Source organism: Chrysemys picta, chromosome 11, assembly GCF_011386835.1.
Source record: "Chrysemys picta bellii isolate R12L10 chromosome 11, ASM1138683v2, whole genome shotgun sequence".
NCBI lineage: Eukaryota > Metazoa > Chordata > Testudines > Emydidae > Chrysemys > Chrysemys picta.
The window spans coordinates 23,978,757-24,002,731 of NC_088801.1; the positions used below are offsets into that span (position 1 = coordinate 23,978,757).

Genomic DNA, 23,975 nt, shown 5'->3' on the forward strand with positions numbered 1-23,975 from the left:
GCCAGCATATATCACCCCCTTCACAGTGAGCAGTACCTCATTGTTCAAATAGCCCCATTAATTTCAATGGGGTTTCTTGGACAGTAAAGTGCTACTCATTGTGAGTAAGGATATCAGTCCGGCCCTTATAGTTTACACTTCAAAGAAGAGCGTGATATACCTCTCATGTAATAAACTGAAATGTTGTGGGGTGGAGAAAAATGGTAAAAAATACCCCCTAAAAACATATGAAAGAAAGCCTCCCATAAGATATGCCATCATCCATAAGGGGTCAGGTTCTGATCTCATTTCTACAGTTGTAAATCCAGAGTAGCCACTCTGAAGTCAGTTGAGTTGCCATAGATTTATACTGGTGTCAGGATGATCGAAATCTTGCCCTTTGACTATAATTCTAATCCAAAAGTTCTCCCCTGCTTGTCCTCTTTTTGCGGGGGAAGAGAAGCTTGCAAACTCAAAATGAAATATTGGAGTCTCTCATTCTTTCCAGGTGTACGCATGCCAAATCTCGCAATAATGTTGGCAAGCTCCCAAAGTTGCAAAATAATGAAGAAAATGTTGAGTTTAGGACTCTATTCCCATTTTAGGAACATTCTTTGTAACTGCAATTAAAGCTGCCACTATCTTGACCTCGGTGAAAACAATGAGTAGATAGATGCAATGCAGAGATTAAAATAATGTAGAAAGTTTGTCGAAGCATCTGCATATACCTATAGCGCTGCTCTTAGAAAACTCTAAATAAGGGAAGGTTTGAATAAAAAAAATAACTTGGTTGATGTTCAGACCCTGAGCCGAAGCTCTGGATAAGGATTGTTCACGTGGGGGTGCCTGTGTGCAAAGGGACATTTGAGCCACTAGGAAACTCTGCACTAGTCTGGTCCTTTAGCACAAATTAAAGCAGCCTGTTGACTGCTCTAAATTGCATCAAATATAAAAGGCCCCCAGGGGTCCTTATGGTAATCAAGCACCATTATAATACAGGGACACCTCCGTCCTTCCCTCTTTCTTCTGGCCACAACTCCTGCACCAGCCACTGCTAGTGGGAGCAGGATAGGAACCATTACATCAGCTCTACATCACCTATTTATTATTTGTATTACCGTAGTGCCTAAGAGGACTAGTTATGGACCAGGACCCCATTGTGCTAGGCACTGTACAAACACTGAACAAAATGATGGCCCAAGACCCACGGGGCTTACAATCTAAGGGCACGTTTTCACTACCCGCCGGATCGGCGGGTAGCAATCAATCTATTGGGGATTGACTTATCGCATCTAGTGAAGACGCGATAAAATCGATCCCTGATCACTCTGCCGTTGACTCCGGAAATCTGGCAAGAGGCGGAAGCGGAGTCGACGGCGGCGCGGCAGCGGTCGACTTGCCACCGTCCTCACAGCCAGGTAAGTCAATCTAAAATACGCAACTTCAGCTACGCTATTCACATAGCTGAAGTTGCGTATCTTAGGTCGACCCCCCCCTTCCGTAGTGTAGACCTAGCCTAAGTAAAGATCCCCTTACTCTGAGATTATCTTCCTGTGGCTGATAAGGTGGTGTTAGGACAGCTTCACACCAGTGTAGCAGTGCAGAAAGAGCTGCCCTAATGCACGGGAGACATTGGCCCACAGTCTTCTCCTAGAACTGTGTCTGGGAGGATAGTATAATCATGTAGGGAGGCAGAAGAGTAGTGGCAATCACCTAAGAGTATGTTTACTCTAGAAATGATGGTGCTATGGTGCTGTAGTGTAGACACTTACAACAGCCACCGAAGGGGTCCTTCCATCGCTGTAGTAGATCCACCTCTGCAAGAGGCAGCTACGTCAACAGAAGAATTCTTCCATCAACCTATAACTGTCTACACTGAGAGTTAGGTCAGTTTAACTAAATCTCTGAGGGTGTGAATTTTCACATACCCCAGTAACATAGCTAAATTAACCTAACTTTCTAGAGCAGGGGTCAGCAACGTTTGGCACACGACTCGCCAGGGTAAGCACCCTGGCGGGCCAGGCCAGTTTTATTTACCTGCTGACGCGGCAGGTTCGGCCGATCGCGGCCCACACTGGCCGCGGTTCACCGTCCCGGGCCAATGGGGGCAGTGAGAAGCAGCGTGGGCGAGCGATGTGCTGGCCGCGGCTTCTCGCCGCCTCCATTGCCCGGGACGGCGAACTGCGGCCAGTGGGGGCCGCGATCGGCCGAACCTGCCGCGTCAGCAGGTAAATAAAACTGGTCTGGCCCGCCGGGGTGCTTACCCTGGCGAGCCACATGCCGAATGTTGCCAACCCCTGTTCTAGAGTAACCCAACCCTGAGTCCAGTGCCACTTATTATTATCATTAGTTATGAATACTATTATTTTAAAAAGAGGCCTCTGTTTATAAAACCACTTTTGTTGGGTTTTTTTTTTGCCTGCTCTACTGTGTTTTTGCAAAAATTACAGATGACAGATAAAATTATGCTGCCTCTGAAACTGGTGAAAATAAAATTCAGTTTATTCGCAAAGTTTCTGAAAAGGAAATAACTGAAAATTGTGGTCCTTTATACTGCTCTTTCTCCAGCAAGACAAAACCAAACTGCCTGAGTTATTAATCTCAAGGATTCCACAAAATAAGAGACGCATGCAGACTCTGAAAACAAGGTGTCATAGCTATCCTAAGGTAACAGCCCCCGCTTCCTGCACCTCACTCTGGGTGGAACCAAGCAGCCCAACCACTCTCAGACTGGATTTCTGGGCTCAGTCACCTGATTTCCAACTGTATGAATGACATGGGTCCAACTTGGTTTTGGTTCCTCTAATAGTTTCCCTTTGGGACCCTGTGACTGTATAAGTTACCACTGGCACAGACCGTGTCTTCAAAACAATTCTTTATTCATTCCTCACAAGTACAAGGTACAGAGAGCAAAACCCATAAAAAGCCTGCAAGCATAATGCTTCCTTACACCTCAGCCTTTCCTTGACAGCTTTGGTAAGTTCCCCTCAGTCCAGCTAACTCCATTTCTGGCAGAGAGAAGCAGCTAGTCCTGTTGCAGCAGCTCCATGTCTCGGTCAGTCAGTCAGCTTTCACTGACACACTTCGGTTAGCCTCCAGCCACTCAACCCCTCTTTCCTTTTCTAACATCTCTTGGGGTCCCTTTTGAACTAATCCTGACTCAGCCTTGGGAAGAGTAAACCATTCAAGCCTGGATGCAGCTAGATGGGGGTATTCACCAGTCGGCAGCTCCACCCATTGTTATCTTTGCCATTGTTTTGTTTCCTGTGGATTTCCCTCTTTACAGCCCCCTTTGATTTAATTCTTGGCATTCAGGCAGGTTAATATCAAACACATAACTTGAGGGGCATATGATGTTTATCAAAAACACTAAACATAACTCCCTCATTTGCCACACAAAGTAGAAGCTCTAGTGTACAACACTGAGGTTTTCTGACCATGGGAATAAGTGCAGCTGCCTTATAAAGGCCTCCAGCAGATTGATTCCTTACCCTGATTCCTTGCAACACACAGAGAAAAGGAGGAGGTTTGCTCTTATGCCTTTATAAGCGACAGAATAAATAAAAAAAAATTTAAAACGTTGATAGTATATCAGCAGACAACACATATTCTGTCCATGCTGTGTTCTTATAACAGATCACTCTGTGTTCCAGTGCTGTCCATGGGACTGAGAATATCTCTTTGACTATCTGTTACATAAAATCCATTGTCTAGAAGTTCAGCCTCCTTATAAAATGCCATGGACATAGGGACTAAACCTATTCTCACTAGCTTCCTGAGGGAATAGGATCACACCCAGGAAGCTCTAATTACTCACCCTACATTGATAGAGAGAGAACAGGGCTGAGAAATCTGAAACTGTAGTTGGGTGGTTACTTCTTTTCGAGCCGCAAATGAAAATTCTAATGGCATTGTTACAGTACTGAAAAGTGATCTGAAATATTAAAATAGAGCATATTTACCATGAGGAAAGTTTTGTTTTGTTGTAGAGTTAAGAAAATTAGGATATGTGGTTACAATGTTTTTAACACATGACAATCGTGTTTAAGTATGTGAAGATTTTCAGAGTGATTCATGACAGCAACAATTTAATTTCTGTTTAGTTAAGCGCCTCAACAGATATGCACTGAAATGCTGGGGAAGATGTGGGATGCTACTCATTAATCAGAAATTTTAACTTTTCAGTGTTTCAGATTCATTGATGTTTTCCAGATTTTCAACTCTCCAGGCTGCTCCAACAAGCAGCATTCTTCCCACTCCCTCCTTCCTCGCCCCGCCAAATGCTAGTAGCAAAGCAATGTGCTCAGTAAGGGTAAGTGAACCAGATTTGATGGAACAATTACCTTCCAAAATGTGAATCCAAACCAAGGTTCATAAACATTTAGGTAACTTTTTCTTCCCGTTATTTTTCATTTTAACAAATTGCTGCCCTTTCGGCTTCTGGCAAGAATCAGGACCAGAATGCCTGTTTCCGACTCTAATCCTGAAGTATCCGTCCAGACAAAATGTTCACTGATGTCAAGGGGGCTTTGCCTGAATTAGGACAGAATGAAATAAAGAGCTCTGTTGTCCCTTCAGTTAAGGTAACCATTTGAGTCTGTGTCCCTGTGACAGGGATATCAACCTTTTGAAACCTTGACCCATATCAGGCCAGATGCCAACAATAAAAAGAGCAGTCTCATCCCAACAGTCCTGGGTGCCACACCTTCCTTAACTTTCTACTTCTATAGGCAGAAGGGACGAAAATTGGCAGAGCTAACAGGTGCAGCATGGAAAAAAGACTGAGTGCTACTTTCACAGTAATGCCCCAGCTTGCATCCATTCATCCTTTGCACTGATCCAGCAGAAGGTCTTGTATGGGGGCTTGAAAAAGATCTGACCCCATGCTGTGGAATGAAGTGGCCCAGGGCATTTTATCTGATCCCTACCCAAAATCCATGTGAGTTAAAGCTGATACTCAGTCAACTAATTTAGTAGTTTTCCACCTCTGTGCTTTGGAGTCTCTCACGATGTTCTGGGGGCATTGGGAAGCCCCCTACAATACCACTTCTATAAAAACCTTGGTGCAAGCTAGAGGCAAGAGTGGAGGCACATAATCTCTATGGATCCCCTGTCTCAAAGGCAAAGGAAGGTAAAAAGATTTGGAAAAGAGAAAAGATATTGGGGCAAATATTCTTCTGAGATAACTCCATTGACCTTAGTGGAGTTACACGTGCAGAGAATTTGGATCATTTTTTCATAATGGCATTGAATATTTGCTAATGAAACCATCTTCCAGATGCTTATTGCGTATGGTTTTCCTAGCCCCTAGGGGATCAGTCATGGTTTCTGAGAGCCTGAGCTGTGTTTGAGTATGGCAGGAATATTTTCCAACTAAGAGGAAAGATTAGCTAAATCAATTCTCAAAAAGTTAGTCTGAAAGTCACATGTTCAGATGGTGAAAATGGGCATAGCCATGCTAATTTATGCCAGTTGAGGATCTGGCATGTTCTGTCTCATTTGGTAACATTTTATGCTCACTTTGCACAGATTTAAATGACTAGATGAAGTGAAAGTCAGTGGAGAATCAGTTCCAAAGGGCCTGATGCTGATCTCTCACCAGTTTTACTTCAATGTGTCTATCAAATTCAGTGGGGTTACTCTTGATTTACACTTGTGCAAATGAGATCAGCATCAGGTCCATAAAATTGATTGCAAATAGAGAAGCCAATAATAGCAACAGCTGATACTCCTCATTCTGCAGAAACACTAACTAGACAGGGGCAGGCTGCCTTTGATAAAGTTAAGATGCCTTTTTATTAATTGAGAGCTGGCTATGAGCAGCGTTAGAGAACATTGCTATTCAGTACCTTATGCCTGGACTTAATTACTGTCCCATACCACCAAGTGTTTACTCTCACCTCACCTTCTCAGCTGCCTAAAGGGAATCACAAAACCTTCCCTGATTGAGTTTTTGTTTTATGCTTGTAAGTTAATATTCAGATGCTAAGCCAGAAAGTGGAGGCATTGTTAGTGACAACTAGAGTATTAATTTCTTCCCATGGCTGCCAATGGGGAATCCTAGCAGACCATGCACTTGATTACACTTGTGGGTATACTGCACTAACAGCAGTAACATTTACAGTACTGTACATGGCCTTTTGCTGTAGTGGGTAGGCCATCTCCACCAGATGATTTAATCCTTAGAGGGTTTAATGTGAATTTCAAGTCCTCAGGTTTTCCTTCTTGTATTTCTGATCTTCCTGCCTTTCACTTATGTTTATCATATTAAAAATATTTCTTCTTCAGCAAGGAAAGTCAGTGTCTTCCCAGATAAGTTAAAACTCCCTGAGAACTATTGGTCTGCAGGAGAGGGAAAACCCTGAAAGGAACCCCTTATGGATTTTTGCCTGAATTCTCCCTTCAAAAGTGGAGGTGGCAGAGCAGGTAGTATCGGTGCTAGGGAAATCTCCATCAGCTAGGCCATTTGTGTAGAAGCTCTGTGTCTCTCTGTTAGCTCTGAGGCCTTCTGCTCTCTATATGGCTCTGGCTAAATGACAGCACAACTTCGTACTTTCCCATTGGGATCTCTGGAACTGCTAAAGGGGCAGGGATCTCATTCAACTGAACTCCTATGAGTAGTCTTCTGTGGATCCTGATTTCTCACTCTCCCTTCACTAGGGCTGAAGAGGCTATTGCAGCTCTGGACTTCAGTACTTTGGCAGAATGCTGAAGAGGACAAGTCTCTCTGACTACAGATAGACTTTCCCATCATTAAGAGGCCTTAGAACAATTACTGCAGAATTAGACCCATTAAATTCCCATTGCCTTTTTTGATGAGTGTTCTGGGGACATAGATAATGTGTGAGTCCTACTGGCTCCACCCAGTTCATACCATCCTGAACCTGATCTGGTTCTTCCCCAAAGGCGGATTATAGATTGCATGGAGAGTTATCTTCAGAGTCTGGGAAAATGGGGGCTAGATCTAAGGTACAAACAGATTTTTTTTCTCCATGCAGAGGCCCTCTGTGTGCTGGGAAATATTGGGGAATGATCAATCAGAGCCCAACATTTGTTTTACTGCTTTTTGTGATTTGTTTATAATTTTAAAATGGTAACATATTTGTCATGGAGCAGTATAAAATTTGCTACAGAATTTAGGTACTGAACAATCCCCAATCCATATTCTTGAAAGTTAATATAGATCAAGTTGTCCACTGGAGTCTGATACATGTGAAAAGTCTTATATGTGTATTTAGATCTTAGGATCTAGTTATTCACTGATAAGTCTCAGAAATGTCTGCTTTGTATGATTTTAGAAAGACAAAGAAAATCTTGGATGAAATTTTATGATCTGTATTATACAGGAGGTCAGATTAGATAATCTATTGCTTCTGGCATAAAAGCTCTGAATCTGGAGGGTATGGGACACCAGGTTTCTGTCCAGAGACCATAAACAGAAGTGTGTGTGGGAAGATCAACTGTGAAAATTACAACACTTCAGTTGTTGCAGATAATTTTAGTAAAAATGCAGTAATAAAGTTTAGTAAACTTAATAGCTTTCATAAACATGAATTTACCTGGGTCAAAGCATTAGGCATGGGCATTCATTATGCGCTGCAAGCTCATAAAAGATAGCAGGCATATGGCACTACTATTATTCTCTCGCTATACAAACTTACATTCATAGTAATAACATCTGTGCCAAGTTTAGAGTCCATCAACTTGAGTAAGGTCAATATAGTGATGCAGATGCAAAGATTCTTGATATTTTGTAAATCTTAAATGACAAATGAAGAAGGTGTAAAAGAAAAAATCAACTGTATTCTTGATTCTGATGGAAGATGAGCAGCTTGAGGAGTGAATGTGGGTGCTCAGAAAAGCTGTGTTATGAAGAGAAGCATCATAGTCTAATGGATAGAGGCCTGGGCTGAGAGTCAGGAGAAATGGGTTCTATTCTTGACTCTATCATGAAATTGCTCTGTGACCTTGGCAGGTAACTTCATCTCTCTCTGAAGTTTTCAAGTTTTACCCCTCACACTTTTTATCCATCTAGATTGTAAACTCATCAGAGCAGGATTTGTCTCTTACTATACGTTTGTACAGTACCCAGAACAATAGCATCATGATCTCAGCTGGGACTTCTAGGTGCTACTATAATGCACATAATTAATAAGTATGTAGTGCACCATGGAAGAGAATGTAAAGAAATAAAGTGGAAGACCAGCAGCAGAAGTACTCCATTCAAACCAACTGCTTAAGAAAGTCATATAGAATCATAGAAGTTTAGAGTTGGAAGAGACATCAGGAAGTCATCTAGTCCAATCCCCTGCTTAAAGCAGGACCAACCCCAACTAAATCATCCCAGCCAGGGCTTTGTCAAGCTGGGCCTTAAAAACCTCTAAGGATGGAGATTCCACAACCCCCCTAGGTAACTCATTCCAGTGCTTCACCACCCTCCTAGTGAAATAGTTTTTCCTAATATCCAACCTAGACCTCTCCCACTGCAACTTGAGACCATTCCTTCTTGTTCTATCATCTGCTACCACTGAGAACAGTCTAGATCCATCCTCTTTGGGGGCCCCTTTCAGGTAGTTGAAAGCAGCTATCAAATCCCCCCTCACTCTTCTCTTCTGCAGACTAAATAAGCCCAGTTCCCTCAGCCTCTCCCCATAAGTCATGTGCCCCAGCCCCCTAATCATTTTCATTGCCCTCCGCTGGAATGTCTCCATTTTGTCCACATCCTTTCTCTAGTGAGGGGCCCAAAACTGGACTCAATACTCTAGATGTGGCCTCACCAATGCCAAATAGAGGGGAATAATCACTTCCCTCAATCTGCTGGCAATGCTTCTACCAATGCAGCCCAATATGCCATTAGCCTTCTTGGCAACAAGGGCACACTGTTGACTCATATCCAGCTTCCCATCCACTGCAATCCCCAGGTCCTTTTCTGCAGAACTGCTGCTTAGCCAGTCGGTCCCTAGCCTGTAGCAGTGCATGAGATTCTTCCGTCGTAAGTGCAGGACTCTGCACTTGCCATTGTTGAAGCTCATTAGATTTCTTTTGGTCCAATCCTCCAGTTTGTCTAGGTCATTCTGGACCCTGTCCCTACCTTCCAGTGTATCTATCTCTCTCCCCCCAGCTTAGTGTCATCCGCGAACTTGCTGAGGGTGCAGTCCCTCCTATCATCCAGATAATTAACGAAGATGAACAAAACCAGCCCCAGGACCGACCCCTGGGGTACTCTGCTTGATACCAGCTGCCAATTAGACATCGAGACATTGATCACTGCCCGTTGAGCCCAATGATCTAGCCAGCTTTCTATCCTTATAGTCCATTCATCCAATCCATACTTTTTTAACTTGCTGGCAAGAAAACTGTGGGAGACCGTATCAAAAACTTTGCTAAAATCAAGATATATCATGTCCACCGCTTTCCCCATATCCAGAGCCAGTTATCTCATCATAGAAGGCAATCTTTCCAGGGACTCAGGTGAGTCTGTATTTTGCCAGATTCTCCTTCTTCCCCCTTTTTAAAGATGAGCGCTATATTTGCCTTTTTCCAATCATCCGGGACCTGCCCCGATTGCCACAAATTTTCAAAGATAATGGCCAATGGCTCTGCAATCACATCAGCCAATTCCCTCAGCACCCTCAGATACATTAGATCCAGACCCATAGACTCGTGCATGTCTAAATAGTCCTTAACCTGTTCTTTCGCCACTGAGGGCTGCTCACCTCCTACCCATACTGTGCTTCCCAGTGCGGCAGTCTGGGAGCTCAGCTTGTCTGTGAGGACCGAGGCAAAAAAAGCATTGAGTACTTCAGCTTTTTCCACATCATCTGTCACTAGGTTGCCTCCCCCATTCAGTAAAGGTCCCACAGTTTCCCTGATCATCATCTTGTTGCTAACATGCCTGTAGAAACCCTTCACATCCCTTGCTAGCTGCAACTCCAATTGTGCTTTTGCCTTCTTGATTACACCCCTGCATGGTCAAGCAATATTTTTATACTCCTCCCTAGTCATCTGTCCAAGTTTCTACTTCTTGTAAGCTTCCTTTTTGTGTTTAAGCTCACCAAAGATTTCTCAGTTAAGCTAAGCTGGTCACCTGCCATATTTGCTATTCTTTCTGCACATCAGGATAGTTTGTTCCTGCACCCTCAATAAGACTTCTTTAAAATACAGCCAGATCTCCTGGACTCCTTTCCCCCCCCCCCCCATATTAGCCTCCCAGGGGATTCTGCCCATCAGTTCCCCGAGGGAGTCAAAGTCTGCTTTTCTGAAGTCCAGGGTTCATATTCTGCTGCTCTCCTTTCTTCTTTGTGTCAGAATCCTGAACTCAACCATCTCGTGGTCACTGCTGCCCAGGTTGCCACCCATTTCTACTTCCCCTACCAATTCTTCCCTGTTTGTGAGCAGCAGGTCAAGAGGAGCAGGACCCCCAGTTGATTCCTCCAGCACTTGCACCAGGTAATGCCCAACACTCTCCAAAAACTTCCTGGATTGTCTGTGCACTGCTGTATTGCTCTCCCAGAAGATGTCAGGGTGATTGACATCCCCCATGAGAACCAGGGCCTGCGATCTGGAAACTTCTGTTAGTTGTCCGAAGAAAGCCTCGTCTACCTCATCCTCCTGGTCTGGTGGTCTATAGCAGATGCCCACCACAACATCACCCTTGTTGCTCTTGCCTCTAAACTTAACCCAAAGACTCTCAACAGGCTTTTCCCCAGTTTCATATATGCACCCAGGGACACCAGAGTATCTTTCCAGTGACTTCAATGGGCTTTGGATCAAGTGCCTAACTCCCTTATTCAGTTGTTCTCCTCTTTATTGCTCACCTTCCCCACCCCTGAACATTATTCTGTAAACTCTTTCAGGCAAAGACCTTGCCTTCACATCTGCTAGTTGAGGCTATACTACTGTCATGCTCAGTCCAACCATCACTTCTTGCTTTAGGAATACCATCCCCAACAGTCTCTGAGGCATATGTACAAATTTCTTTAGGACTTGCATCTCAGGATCAAGTATTTTTAAAGTGAGATGTCACTTTTCTACTTGTTCTAAATTGTGTGTGATCTTTTATTAATACAAATGGTTTTCAAGCTGCCTTCTGCAGAAATCAGAGAGGCAGCTTCCAAAGTCACAGGTAAAAAAAAAAGCAGCTGTGAGTGATGCCATCAATTATAACCATCCATGGTAGGTAAATATTTGGTGTTAAAGGCAGTTTTGAGTGAACTTGTGCTGATTTATGGCTTTGTGTTGAAACTATGGGAAGCTCATGGTTCAGACAGGAATGGTGGTGAAATTCAACAGTTTGACAGGCGGATTTGCGTTCAAACAATCACCAAACTGCAAATGAATCTAAGAGCTTGCAAACCCACATTACCTGAAAATGAAGAAAGTATTCTCATGTAGTCCTGCTAGCTTAAACCTCTGAGTTGTGCACAGTCCTACTGAGAAGCAGCCCTGCAGTCACCATCTACGATTGCAGGCTACCATTTGGAACCTTTATTTAGCTTTTTGGTAAGTATGACCTCTCTGAAAGCAAGAGAGCCACTCCTCTTCCAGAAATGAGGCATCTATATAGAGGGAGAAGTTGTTGCTATTGCTCTCCTACCTTCTTGTGTTTTCCTGCCTTTTAAATGTTCCATGTAAATCTTTGGGGTTACTGCTCACACCTTTCCACTATGATGCACATCTTCCAAGATTGCTGATGGAAAAAGTTTGTGAAACTGCACCACAGGATATGAAAGAGAGAACATTTTTCTGCTCATTTGTGAAATTTGAGACAAGGCAACTTGTGCTTGTTTTCACTCATGCAGTTAGGAAAACATGCGAATGAAGTGTGAACTATAAATTATTCTGAAAACAGACAAGAACAGCAATATTAAAAGAAAAGGGGCATTAGGGGACATTCAAATCCAGGACACAACTGAGAGACAGCACAGAAACAACAACAAATGAACAGGGAAAGGGTGTTATTTCAAAAGGAATAATCAATGAAAAATAGACCTAAACCATTTTTCAGTTCTGCAGAGCTAATTTGAAGTAAGACTTGCAAGTTAAAGTATCACACCATTATTTTAAGCATGTTACAGAGCTATTTCTCAGTGGCCAAATTCTGCCCTCATATGTGTGTACCATGCATCATGTTTGCTGACATCATTGCATGTGCAGCCAATAGCAGAATCTAGCCCTAAAGCATTATGTGCAGTAGCAGGAATAAGACTTTAGAGATGACCTCCTAAGGCAGGAAAAGCTAAGCAAGCCAAACTTATTCTATTGGCCAAAAATAAAACCTTTGTGTGAACAATGGAAGCACAGTACTGAATGGCTTTAAACCAATGTATTTATCAACATATTTATTCCTGATGTTATCCTGGGGGGAAAGTATTTAAATTCTAAGGAAACACTAAATTGATGACCCAGTGCAATGGTCCTTTACATTCACCTGGAATTAAATCCAGCTCAGGTAAAAATTCAGAATAAAATTGATATGTAACCCACTTACAGATCAGTGACTACATCCAGGCATGGTCTCTAGCACTTGGGAGGTTGAGGTGCAATCTTTCAGACGAGATGTAAAATGAAGGCCCTTACAATTTGTGACTAACAGAAATCCCAGAACATTTTTCATCAGAGTAGAGTTGTTTAATTATATTCTAACTTGAAATCGTAGTGTTCATCTTCACTACCTGCCCTAAATTGGGTAGTTTTTCCAAGAGCTGTTAATCAGTTCTTGTGTATTCATCCAAAGGGGATGAATTTCAGCAGCAGGTAAAATTCTGCTTATATTTTTTTGCCTATTCCATGAGTGGTTATGAGGCTTACTTAGTTAATGTTTGGAAAGTGTGTCATAGTAAGTGCAATGTATTAGTGAACTGATCCTTCAATATGGTTCTCTGCAATTTCTTTCTCCGTTGCTAATAAAAATATTTCTGCCAATGAAATTAGGTATCTTTTTAAAGCCTCCCTATCTTTTACTCACAGGAGTATTTGTTTTAACTGATATTTTTAAGGGAGTGAAAGTAAATACCACATATAGGACCAAATCTTAGCCCTGTGGTTATGCATGGTACAGAAATGCTTAGAGTTAGCTTTATGATGAAGGCTAGCAACTGGAAATGGGAATCTTCCCTCCGGTGTCATTCCCTCCTCCGCTCCCAAGGACTTTGATTGCAGCAGCTCCATGGGGGCCAGTCTTCTTCACTTGCCCCAGGGAGAAGGACCTATGGCTCTACCTAGCACCTTAGGGATGTTGTTGAGGAAGTTCTGTGTGAGTGGGTACGGGTATACATAGCCACTTTGACTCTGCACAGGGGAAGCTGGGTTATAATGACTAGCAGTCAGCAATGGAGGAAGATAAAGGCTCTGTGTGTCCCAAAAAGCAGTATTATCTGTAGTGCTCTGATAGTTCCCTGTCACATCAGGCCGTTAAAATCAAAGCAGCAGTACCAGCACAAAACCACCTATTGTTTCTTCCCATGTGTCAACTTTCACAATTCATTTGCTTTTTGGGATACGGCAAGTTATGGAATGATTTGGTGTCTAGGACCCAAAAGTTTAAGAACAAACCTTACATTTATTTTATTTTATTTTACTTTAAAATAGAAACCTGTTTTGTGTTGGTGAGAAATACACAAGCACTCTCCTGAGGCTGCCACCAGCTCCTAACACATGCCTTTATTTCTTGGAACAACTTAAGGACCCTATCCCGGTTTTCCTTTCTTTCCCTCTGGAATTCTGCAAGGTTATCAAAGGCCCTGGGCTGCGGCAGCCTTTGTAGGCCATGTGTGGGAGTCTGAGGTCAAGGATCCAGGGAGAGTTACTTATACTAGAGAGGAGCTCTACCTCTCCACCATTTCCTGCTGTTGAGCAGTTCCATGGATCCCAACATGGAGAGAGAAAATAGCCTGATAGCCTCTAGTCAGCATTACTGAGCGCACAAGAGAGTCTCTTCCAGAAGTTTGGTGGTTGTGACATGGAGTGTTCAGAGACAAAGCAGGATTGTGAATCATCAGAAGTGTGATAGAAAAATAGGGCTCCTGGGGGTGCTTTCTCTGTTTTATTGGATTTTTTTTCTTTGTTATTTCTGACAAGTAAATAAAATGTTCCAAATTTTATATATTTAATAGACCATATAGTAAAAACTCAATGTCCTGTTCAGAAGAAGAATTCCTGGTTTCCATGCTATTCAAGAAGAAACAAACAAAAACTGAAACACACCTATATTGCCTTGAGCAGCAAGGAAAACAGGCCTATTTTTCATTGCTGAATCCAAGTCATAAGTTCTTTTGTTGCATAGTGAGTGAAAACTTGTTGTAACTAGAGGTTTATTAAATATGAATCCTTGATCCATATCTTGAGTAGTTTTATATCATATGCAAATTTTGCCACCTCACTGTTTATCCCTTTTTCCAGAGTGAGTTATTATGAGTTATTACACTCCTCACTCTGGAAAAAGGGATAAACAGTGAGGTGGCAAAATTTGCAGATGATACAAAACTACTCAAGATAGTTAAGTCCCAGGCAGCCTGTGAAGAGCTACAAAAGGATCTCTCAGAACTGGGAGACTGGGCAACAAAATGTCAGATGAAGTTCAATGTTGATAAATGCAAAGTAATGCACATTGGAAAACATAATCCCAACTATATGTATAAAATGATGGGGTCTAAATTAGCTGTTACCACTCAAGAAAGAGATCTTGGAGACATTGTGGATAGTTCGCTGAAAACATCCACTCAATATGCAGCGCAGTGAAAAAAGCAAACAGAATATTGGGGATCATTAAGAAAGGGATAAATAATAAGAAAGAAAATATCATATTGCCTCCATGGTATGCCCACATTTTGAATACTGCGTGCAAATGTGGTCGCCCCATCTCAAAAAAGATATATTGGACTTGGAAAAGGTTCAGAAAAGGGCAACAAAAATTATAAGGGGTATGGACCAGCTGCCGTATGAGGAAAGATTAATAAGACTGGGACTTTTTATCTTGGAAAAGAGATAACTAAGGGGGGATATGATAGAGGTCTATAAAATCATGACTGGTGGGGAGAAAGTAAATAATGAAGTGTTATTTACTCCTTCTCATAACACAAGAACTAGGGAACACCAAATGAAATTAATAGGCAGCAGGTTTAAAACAAACAAAAGGAAGTATTTTTTCACACAACACACAGTCAACCTGTGGAACTCCTTGCCAGAGGATGTTGTGAAGGCCAAGACTATAATAGGGTTCAAAAAAGAATTAGATACATTCCTGGAGGATAGATCCATCAGTGGCTATTAGCCAGGATGGGCAAGGATGGTGTCCCTAGCCTCTGTTTGCCAGAAGCTGGGAATGGATGACAGGGGATGGATCACTTGATGATTACTTGTTCTGTTCATTCCCTCTGGGGCACCTGGCATTGGCCATGGTCAGAAGACAGGATACTGGGCTAGATGGACCTTTGGGCTGACCCAGTATGGCCATTCTTATATTCTTATGTTCTTTTGTTTCACATAAGACCTATTTAATTGTTTCACCATTGGCCCAAGTGATTCCTATTGTGGCTTCTAGGCTATTAAGTCAGTGCAGGGTCATGTATAATCCACTTGTAAATCATTTATGACATTTTTGACCCCAAAACTATTATGCAGTCTGCAGCCTCTAAAATAAAATGTGTTGTGTTATTGTAATTAAAAATTAAACTACTGAAAACAATTATTAACTGACACTGTGGAAGAATGACTAGCAAGTTTAAAAAAAAAGTTGCTATTTTTATAAATAAAGCCGGTTTTGAATGATCTGTAAACAAAATTCTTACATCTTTAAAAGCAACAGTTATTGATTTACAATCGTATACATATGGCTATACAATCTTATACCTTAGAACGATATATATATATATATATATATTGGTTGGCTATATATATATATATATATATAAATGTATTCATGCTTAGTCCAGGCATGGCAGTAGTCAGTAGAGAGAGCCATTTTACAGAGGCATATAAACTGCAGAAAATAGGAATTTAGATTAGAAATGCAAAGAAACCCTAGAACTATGTACTACCAAAACAATGCAGCTATAATTAAGGAATTACCCATTCCTGCCTCTAGTCTTTGAATTAAGCCTTCACTTATTTTAATTGGCTAGAATATAGAAAGCATATTACTGTGTACAGGATCTGTTTCCCTAGCACAGGAATAGTCCTACAAGGCATTCCCAGTAAAACAGTGTTACTGTTCTACAATACATTGAAGGAAAAAAGAAAAAAGAAAAGTACCATTGAAAGTGTTATCCAATGGGCAGATGTTAACTTAAAGTGCACATTGTTTGGAAAAGGAGTTAATTAACAACTTATTAATTGGATAGAAAGTCTGAAACTGTTGTACTTCTAGCAAATACATAATTTTCTTCAAGTATTATTAAAGCGTTTTTGTTGTACCTATTAAAGATTCTTGTCTCTAAGTTAATTTCATTATGCTAATAAGCTATCATCGTTACAGAACCTAAGCTTTGATCCATGTTAATTGTCGTGATCTTCAAAGACAAAGTCACCACTTACTTTAAATGAATTTTACATCTTTTTAAAGAATCACACGGAAATTAGGGGAAGTAATTAATTTTTTATTATGTGTCTCAATATTTTTAAGGGAGGAAGTCAATGGTATTGGCTAGAATTCATTTTAACATTTAACTAGGAAAAACAGCATGAGGCAAAAAAACGTTCAGATGCAAAAGATTAAAGAAAATTTGAAACTGGGACCTAATTTGTCTTGATAAACTTTGGTGTTTAATATGCTTCTTTTGTTCTCAGTGTGAAACTGCAGGGTTTTGATTTGTAAAAACTTTTTGAAGAATTAATTCTTTCTAATATTTATTCCTTTCTTTGCCTTTCCTTTACAGTAAGACAGAGAAGCTGACCTTCAAACCGTAACACTTTTAACTATCTATGAACATACAAGGTTAAATCTATTAGTGGTCTGAGTTTAGCTATTATACCCTTACAAAGAGTGTATTTTCTGCAGCAAATTTAGCTTTTAGTACATGGTAACAAGCTTATATCAACCTTAAGAGTTCTAAACAAATAACAGCATATGTTGTATTAAAAATGTTTCATCTCTCTTCCCCTTGAGTGTTGGCTATATTAACCCTTTGACATCACTCAAAACTGCTCTGTATCAACTGAAAATATTGCTTTTGGAATATAGGGGACATTGTAACAATCCGTTGCAAACTCTGATCTGTACTGAAATTCTTCATAGTCTTCTTCAGATCTTTGTTGTCAAATACAACAGAACATCCTTTAAAAGAGAGAGAAAATATGCCATTCACCTGCTGCGTTTACCTCCAAAATGCAGACCTCTAAAAGGCTTTTTTCACTGCAAGTTGGAGCTGGTTGGCTGTCCTATAATAGAAACACAAATATCCTGTTTATGTTAGTATTGCAGGGGAAAAGAATGCCTTAAAAAAAAAAAAAGACAGCACACAGAGGAATTTAAGGATATTAGTAGTAATTGAAATAAAAAGCCAGATTACCTACTTCATTCTTCCTGTTTAGCAGCATGTAAGTACTGTAAACCCAAGTAAACATCAGGTTTAAACTGAACCTATACAAGTAGGATTTCTGCAACTCAGTAGACAGGTGGTGAGCTCATTGCAAGGATTTCTCAGTATTAATGCTGTACTCATTTAGACTAACACCGGGCTTGACCCTCATCTGGATTTAACCCATGACCTGTCAATCCAGAGACATACTCTGCAAACCACTGCACCATCATTTTTTTTTAAAGGCATTGATTACTTTAATCATTAAGCAGCTTTAATAACTGTAGCCTATATATGTAGTATACAGTGCTCTGTGTTTTGTAATCTAGATTTCTGTACATATAATCCACAGGATCTAAATGAGTTCATTTGAAGTTCTGAGTTCTTTTTGATTCTACATGTAGTGACTGGGCATAGGATTGCACTACTTGTCCGTTTACCTTCCCAAATATTTTAAGTTCATTTTTTTAAAAATGCACACAGAATTCTATAGGCATACAGTTTGAAAACAAAATCTCACTTATGGCATTCTACCATCATCCAGGTGATCATATGGATTTGAGACAGTTATGAAAAACCATTCCTTTCAAACAGAAATTGTGCAAATATTCAAAGCTGGAATTTATAGCGTGCAAGACTTTAACTAAAAGTTAGGCTCCTATATCCATATTTAGGCACTACAATAAAATAAAATAGAAATGGCCTGATTCTCTCAAGTACTCAGAAATTGGGTGAAAGAAGGTTTCCTGTTCTGTTAGGGCTGAAATTCACTACTATGCAGATGGCTTGCAAAGCTCTGTTCATCACGGTAGCTTTCAAAATAGGGTTTAAGTGAGACTTAAGTGGTCCTCTGGAGGCTTATGGTTCTCTGGACAGCAATGAATGTTATCCTTCAGTGCCTAATTTTGGCATCCAAGTCTGAGAATTTTGGTCTTAAAGACTGATTTTTCAAAGGAACCCAAGGGAATTAGTCCCCACATGCCGGCCTAACAATTTAGTAACTGCCCTTTGTGAGATCTCCCAGAGCAACAAAATAATGGCACCGGAGACAAGAACTTCTATCTAGATTTTCTTGTTTTACACAATAGCTGCTCCCCAAACAGAGATTTCACTGGGACCAATTGTGGGAATGTTATTTGACAACTATTAAAGTGCCAGCAAGTGCTGAGAAGCAACAGTTTCCAGAAAAAAAAATAATTAAAGCCTGATTTTACCAGATTTCTTCTTGCAAGAGCATTATCAGAATAATAAAACAAAGTCATTTCTCAGGTTTTCCTTCAGTGATTTGATCATCACCAATTAGATTTATTATTATTATTTAAAATGATTGTCATTGTTGTAATAATAGAAGAGGTCCTCAGAACTAGAGCTGGCCAGCAAGCAAGAACTCTGTTTCACAAAAAGTGTTGAGGTTTTGTTTTCATTACACAGTGCCTCAGGCAGAGCAGGGGCTTGAACCTGTGTCCCCTGTATCCTGAGTGAGTTGGAGGACCTGACTACAAAGCTATTGGTCATTCTAAAGTGAGGCTCTATTTCTTTCTCGCCTTTTGACCAGAAATTCCATCGTAGCCTGGAGAAACCTCCTCAATGAAAATTTCAACAAAAATTTTTTTTAAAAAAAGTTGGCATTTTCCAACAAAAACAAGATGGGTCAAAAATTCCAGGCCAGTTTTACTCATCATTGTAGTACTTGGGAAATAAAGCTTCCAGAAATCGGACTAAATGATCACAGGATATCTGAAATGTCCTCAAATTATCCATCCTCACCAGACAATCTTTCCAAAGCCCCCTTTTATTCTTTACTGTAAATGTGCTCATATAGAGACAAATGGAAAAGAAGGGGAAAAGGACATGGGGCCAAAATTCCGCTCCCACTCACTTCATTACATTCTCAGTAACTGTATTGAAGTGATACAGATGTAAGAGACAGAAGGATATATCATGTAGTGTGATTAAAAAAAGGAGAGACGAGCATATGAGAACCAGGAAGCTCTTCTGTCATAACTAAAGACATTGAGGGTAAAATTTGTCCCTAACACAAGGCTGCAGAGCGTAAGTGGTGACTGGCCTCACGTCGTCTCTCTATGTGACATTGAATGTCACCCTGCAAGAACAGGCAAAGTATAGGGGATACTGTTTTGTTAAGGTCTTAAAATATGGTGTGATTGGTGGAGAACTAGTCTATGAATCTAGAATGAAACAAAAGTCAACCATGAGGTTGCTGTGAAAAATACCTTATTTTTCGTGTTTGTATGTAGGTGGCTCTAATACCCTTCTGTAGTCTGAAAGTGCTAAACTACTCTGAGTAGGAGACTACAAAATGTTGGGGTTAACTGTCAGATGCTTTACTCTTCTAAAGACCTTTGCTTTATAACTAAATGCTTGCTTATCTTTCTAATTTAACATAGCCCCACATTCTTCTTTGTAGTAATTTTGGGCTATCTGATAACATATAATGGAAAACATGTTTATGTCTTCCACCAGTTCTTGTTGCATATTTCAAATGCTTAGAACAACAATTTTCAGAAGCTTTCATTAAGGTTAATTTAAAAACTACATTAAATACAAACAGATTTTCTCACAAACAAAATGCAATGTGTACTTAACAGACTTCTGTATGTTATATTTGATAAAGTACCTCATATAAATGCAAATTTTGACTTTCTGCCAGAACCAGGTGGTATGGAAAATATTTCTATTAAACAAATAATGCTGGGAGAGCAAACTTCAAGTTACGGTATGCTACATTAAAAAAGAGGATGCTTTCACTGAGGTTAGATGTATAGATTTTCTTTCAGGTATCCCTTTACTTCTACAAAATGAAATACACAGCAGAAGACATAGTAATCCTCAGTGTGAAAAGACATTGAAATGCATGTAAGTAAGGACAATTCTGCTTTTTTAGTGAATCAAGCTGAAATACTCTCTAATGTTATGCATGGTTATTACAGACACCATTCTGTTTTCCTGCATAACTGCCCAGGCAAATTGCAATCTAAGAGCTAAACAGAGAGACTGATTCAATAGGGGCAAGAGAATGAAGGCCAACCCCCAATCTTTGTACCGTAGGGTTTGAGATGAACATAGATTTTCATTTGCTTTGTATTGGGTGTCATCTTATCTTGATGGATGTAGAATTATATGCACACAACTCCTATTAATTCTTATGGAAGCTGTGATCATAAGTACTGGCTCATCAAAATGAGAATATACAGTGCACCTACATTTATGATGATATAGGTATATCTGTATGATTTTCCACATCTGTCTCTGTGTGTAAATGTATAATGCACACACAGACATACATGAAATTTTGTGAGGTACAACAGGAGTGAAAAAATGTGCCAGTGTGTTCCAAGATGCACCACTTCACAGCAATAGAACAGAAGTATGATCATTCACCCTCCGCCCCCCCCCCCCATGCTGGTGAATAAGGGTAATATATCAGTAGTAGTGTCCAGCCTGCACACAGCTTCAGGAAACTATGTGTGACCAAAAGAAATGAAGGTGTATACAAGGGGAAGAGTCCATATGCTGCACCTCACAATGGGCATTTAGAAAAGGAAGGTGAAAATTCAAGCTGCCGGAGGCAACTCAGAAATGCATATTTTGGGAACAAATTACTTCACCACCGCTGTTGCTAACATTATTGGTGGAATTTGGGATACCAGAAAGAGCCACTGCATACTGCTGTTCCTATGTCTGGTGTGCATAGTTCAGTAGCTGGAAGTTAGATCTGCATTATTGCTGTGTCTTGATGGGAAGGCGATTCAGGTAGTCTGGTTTTGCTTCTCTATGGATCCTTCCAATTTATGTTGCACATTGTCAATAACAAGTCCTACTGCTTCACCATAATTCTGGTGTTGCCTTGCTTACACGGACCCAGCTGTGGCATGGTCTGTTTCCTGACACGGCCACTAACAGGATTGCTACACTGCGAGCCTGTTGGGACAGCTCCTTAACATCCACTCTCCCTCATGAATGATGGGTATGGGTTTTCCCTGACTAAACTTTGCCAAGCAACAATCAGCTTCTCCGTTTCCCAGGACAGTTTCTGCCTTGAGCTGGTCTGTTGTTGCCTTTGATTCCGTCATAGAAATAACTACATTCCTTTCTATGCACGTGATGTGCTCTGTGGAACTCCACACAATCCTGGACATGCATCAGTTATATGACAGACTTTTCAGGGTGAGAATCATGTGGTATTCACCTCCTCTTTTTGGAGTAATTTTGTACACAGCTTTTGTCTGTGCATTTTTCTGCAAGCACTGGTGTGATTGGGCCACTAGATAGAGGGATCCCTTCAACCACCATCAAATTGCAGCCATGCCTGGGGCAGAACACAGCAGTTCTTTGACAGTGCCATCGGTACTATGCATATGACAGAGATAAAGATAATGAAAATTAATTAATCAGGCCTTGATTAGAAAAAGGGGAGCGGGGAGAATCTTACGGCTGTTATTCTACTATAAAATATATGAAACTGGTAAGATTTTAATTTGCTGTTATTTCTCAAAGATATTCCAGCACATTGACTGAGACATTTATAATCCACAACACAGGGAAGCCAGTGACTAGGTTAGCCACCCAAATCCACTATTTGGGGGTTACAATGGATACTTAGAACTTAAGGCACAGATTCTGCAAACTTAACTGTGCTTATCTTTAGGTAGTGTGAGGCTGATCCCAAACCCCGTGAAGTCATTGTAAAGGTTCCTTTACTTCAATGGGCTTTGGGTTAGAACTTGTGTGCAGTGCCATCTACACTGGGGCCTAAATGACCCTGAGGCACAATCCACCGACCCCAACCTTCCAAAGGGGCAATGCAGCTCTGTGCTCCCCACCCCCAACACTTAGCTATTGACTAAAATACCAGAATTTGGTCCCTTATGATAAGAACATGAACTACACAGTGCCAACATCTGGCCAGAATTACATCTATTACAAGTATCTAAGTAGATTTGTATCATAACAGCCTTGATGCTGGGCATAGGCATTTTCTATGGGGCTTGGGAAGTACAATGAACTTTATAAAAATGATGGGGTTTAGGTTGAAATCGATAGCTGCAATATTAACTGGGTAAGTAACTTTTCCTTAATTCTTTTTATTCTCCAAAAATGCAGTTTTGATGTGTATACAAATCCAATGGTTGTCCAAATGCTAATATCCCATGAAACATTCTGTATTAGCTGTGTTGAACTGGGCTAGATTTTAGTACTCCTGGAAGTAGAGAGTGTAAAGAATTTCAGTTTTGGAGGTGAAAGCTGCCTAGTCGGATAATTAAATATCAGTAAGTTCAAATTTAATACAATTATATTAAAAACTGTTTTCAATTTTAGAAAGAATAACACTGCTCTCCTGGGCAAATTTCAAATATGGGCCAAGTATGGAATTTTATGGATAGAGATTACATAATACAGGGACACAGGGTGTTTTGCATTATGTTGAAGAAACAGAGCATTGGATTTCATAGAAGAAAAAGTAGAACTGCCACATTGTTAGGATTTGCAATGGTTTGGTTGAGTTGGAAACCCTCAGGTCTAACTCACAAAATTACATTTCTTTTTTGCACCTTGGTGTTCAGAACACTCAAATTAGCACTTTTAGGCAGGCAAAAGCAATTCTTTCTTTCCTCCTTACCAAACTTTAAACCTACAAATTGCTTCTTACTCAACTTTAACTACAGTCCTCTGGGGAGGTGCAGAGAAAAGAAAGATGCGGAAGCATCCAAGACAGGTGTTCCTAGCTCAGTCAGAGAGTTTATCTATAATTACTTTGGGAAAACCTTCCAAAATACAGTTCTCATAAATGAATCCTACTAGGAGCATCTGTTAAAGCTGAAGCATCCCTTTAAAGACCACTTAATGTAATCATTTTCCTGTACGTAGACAGGTTCTCCAAAGGAAAGTACTCAGTGTTCCCATTTATGATGAACACATGTTTGGTCTTCTGATTTTGGAGGTTTTGTTATAAATTAGGAGAATCAGGGGTACGATATTTTAAAAGTGTGAATGCAAACAGATATGACAGAATATCCAGTATCTTCTCAAAGGAAAATCAATGTGCTTTGGATTGCATCACAGATTTCACAATTGAATTTTTAGAGATCATTACAGTGAGCCAGTTTCCTGCACAAGAGGTGGAGGATGTTGAAAAATGCCTCTATTCTCTCTAGTGCACATGTGAATGAGACAGCCATAATCTGGCTTTGACTGGAATGGGAGCACGAAGGACAGGGCTAGCGCTGTCCAGTGTGGGAAAATCCCCGCCATGCACAGTCAAAGGACAGAAAGTTCTGAGGGAGTACAGGGTAAGTCTTACTAAGGGCTAGATTGATACCTGAGTATGGAAGGTTGTAGCTCTGTGCTCTCCTCTGATCCTCCCTGCCTTTTTGAAGAGGCTAGTGCTCAGCGGAGTGCAGGGGCTGCTTTTGTGTCCAGACCCCTGTTCGGGAACTTTATGGGGACTCCTTCCTTGTG

General features: G+C 40.7%; 1 long non-coding RNA gene across 1 annotated transcript in view; it reads left to right on the forward strand.

Annotated features, from left to right (window-relative positions):
* The window catches only part of LOC122174740 (uncharacterized), a 60,185-nt gene that overhangs the window by 12,608 nt on the left and 23,602 nt on the right, over nucleotides 1–23,975 (forward strand). Inside the window, exon 2 of the long non-coding RNA XR_006176988.2 lies at nucleotides 4,165–4,291. This is a non-coding gene — a long non-coding RNA (uncharacterized LOC122174740). The remainder of the gene's footprint in view (nucleotides 1–4,164; nucleotides 4,292–23,975) is intronic.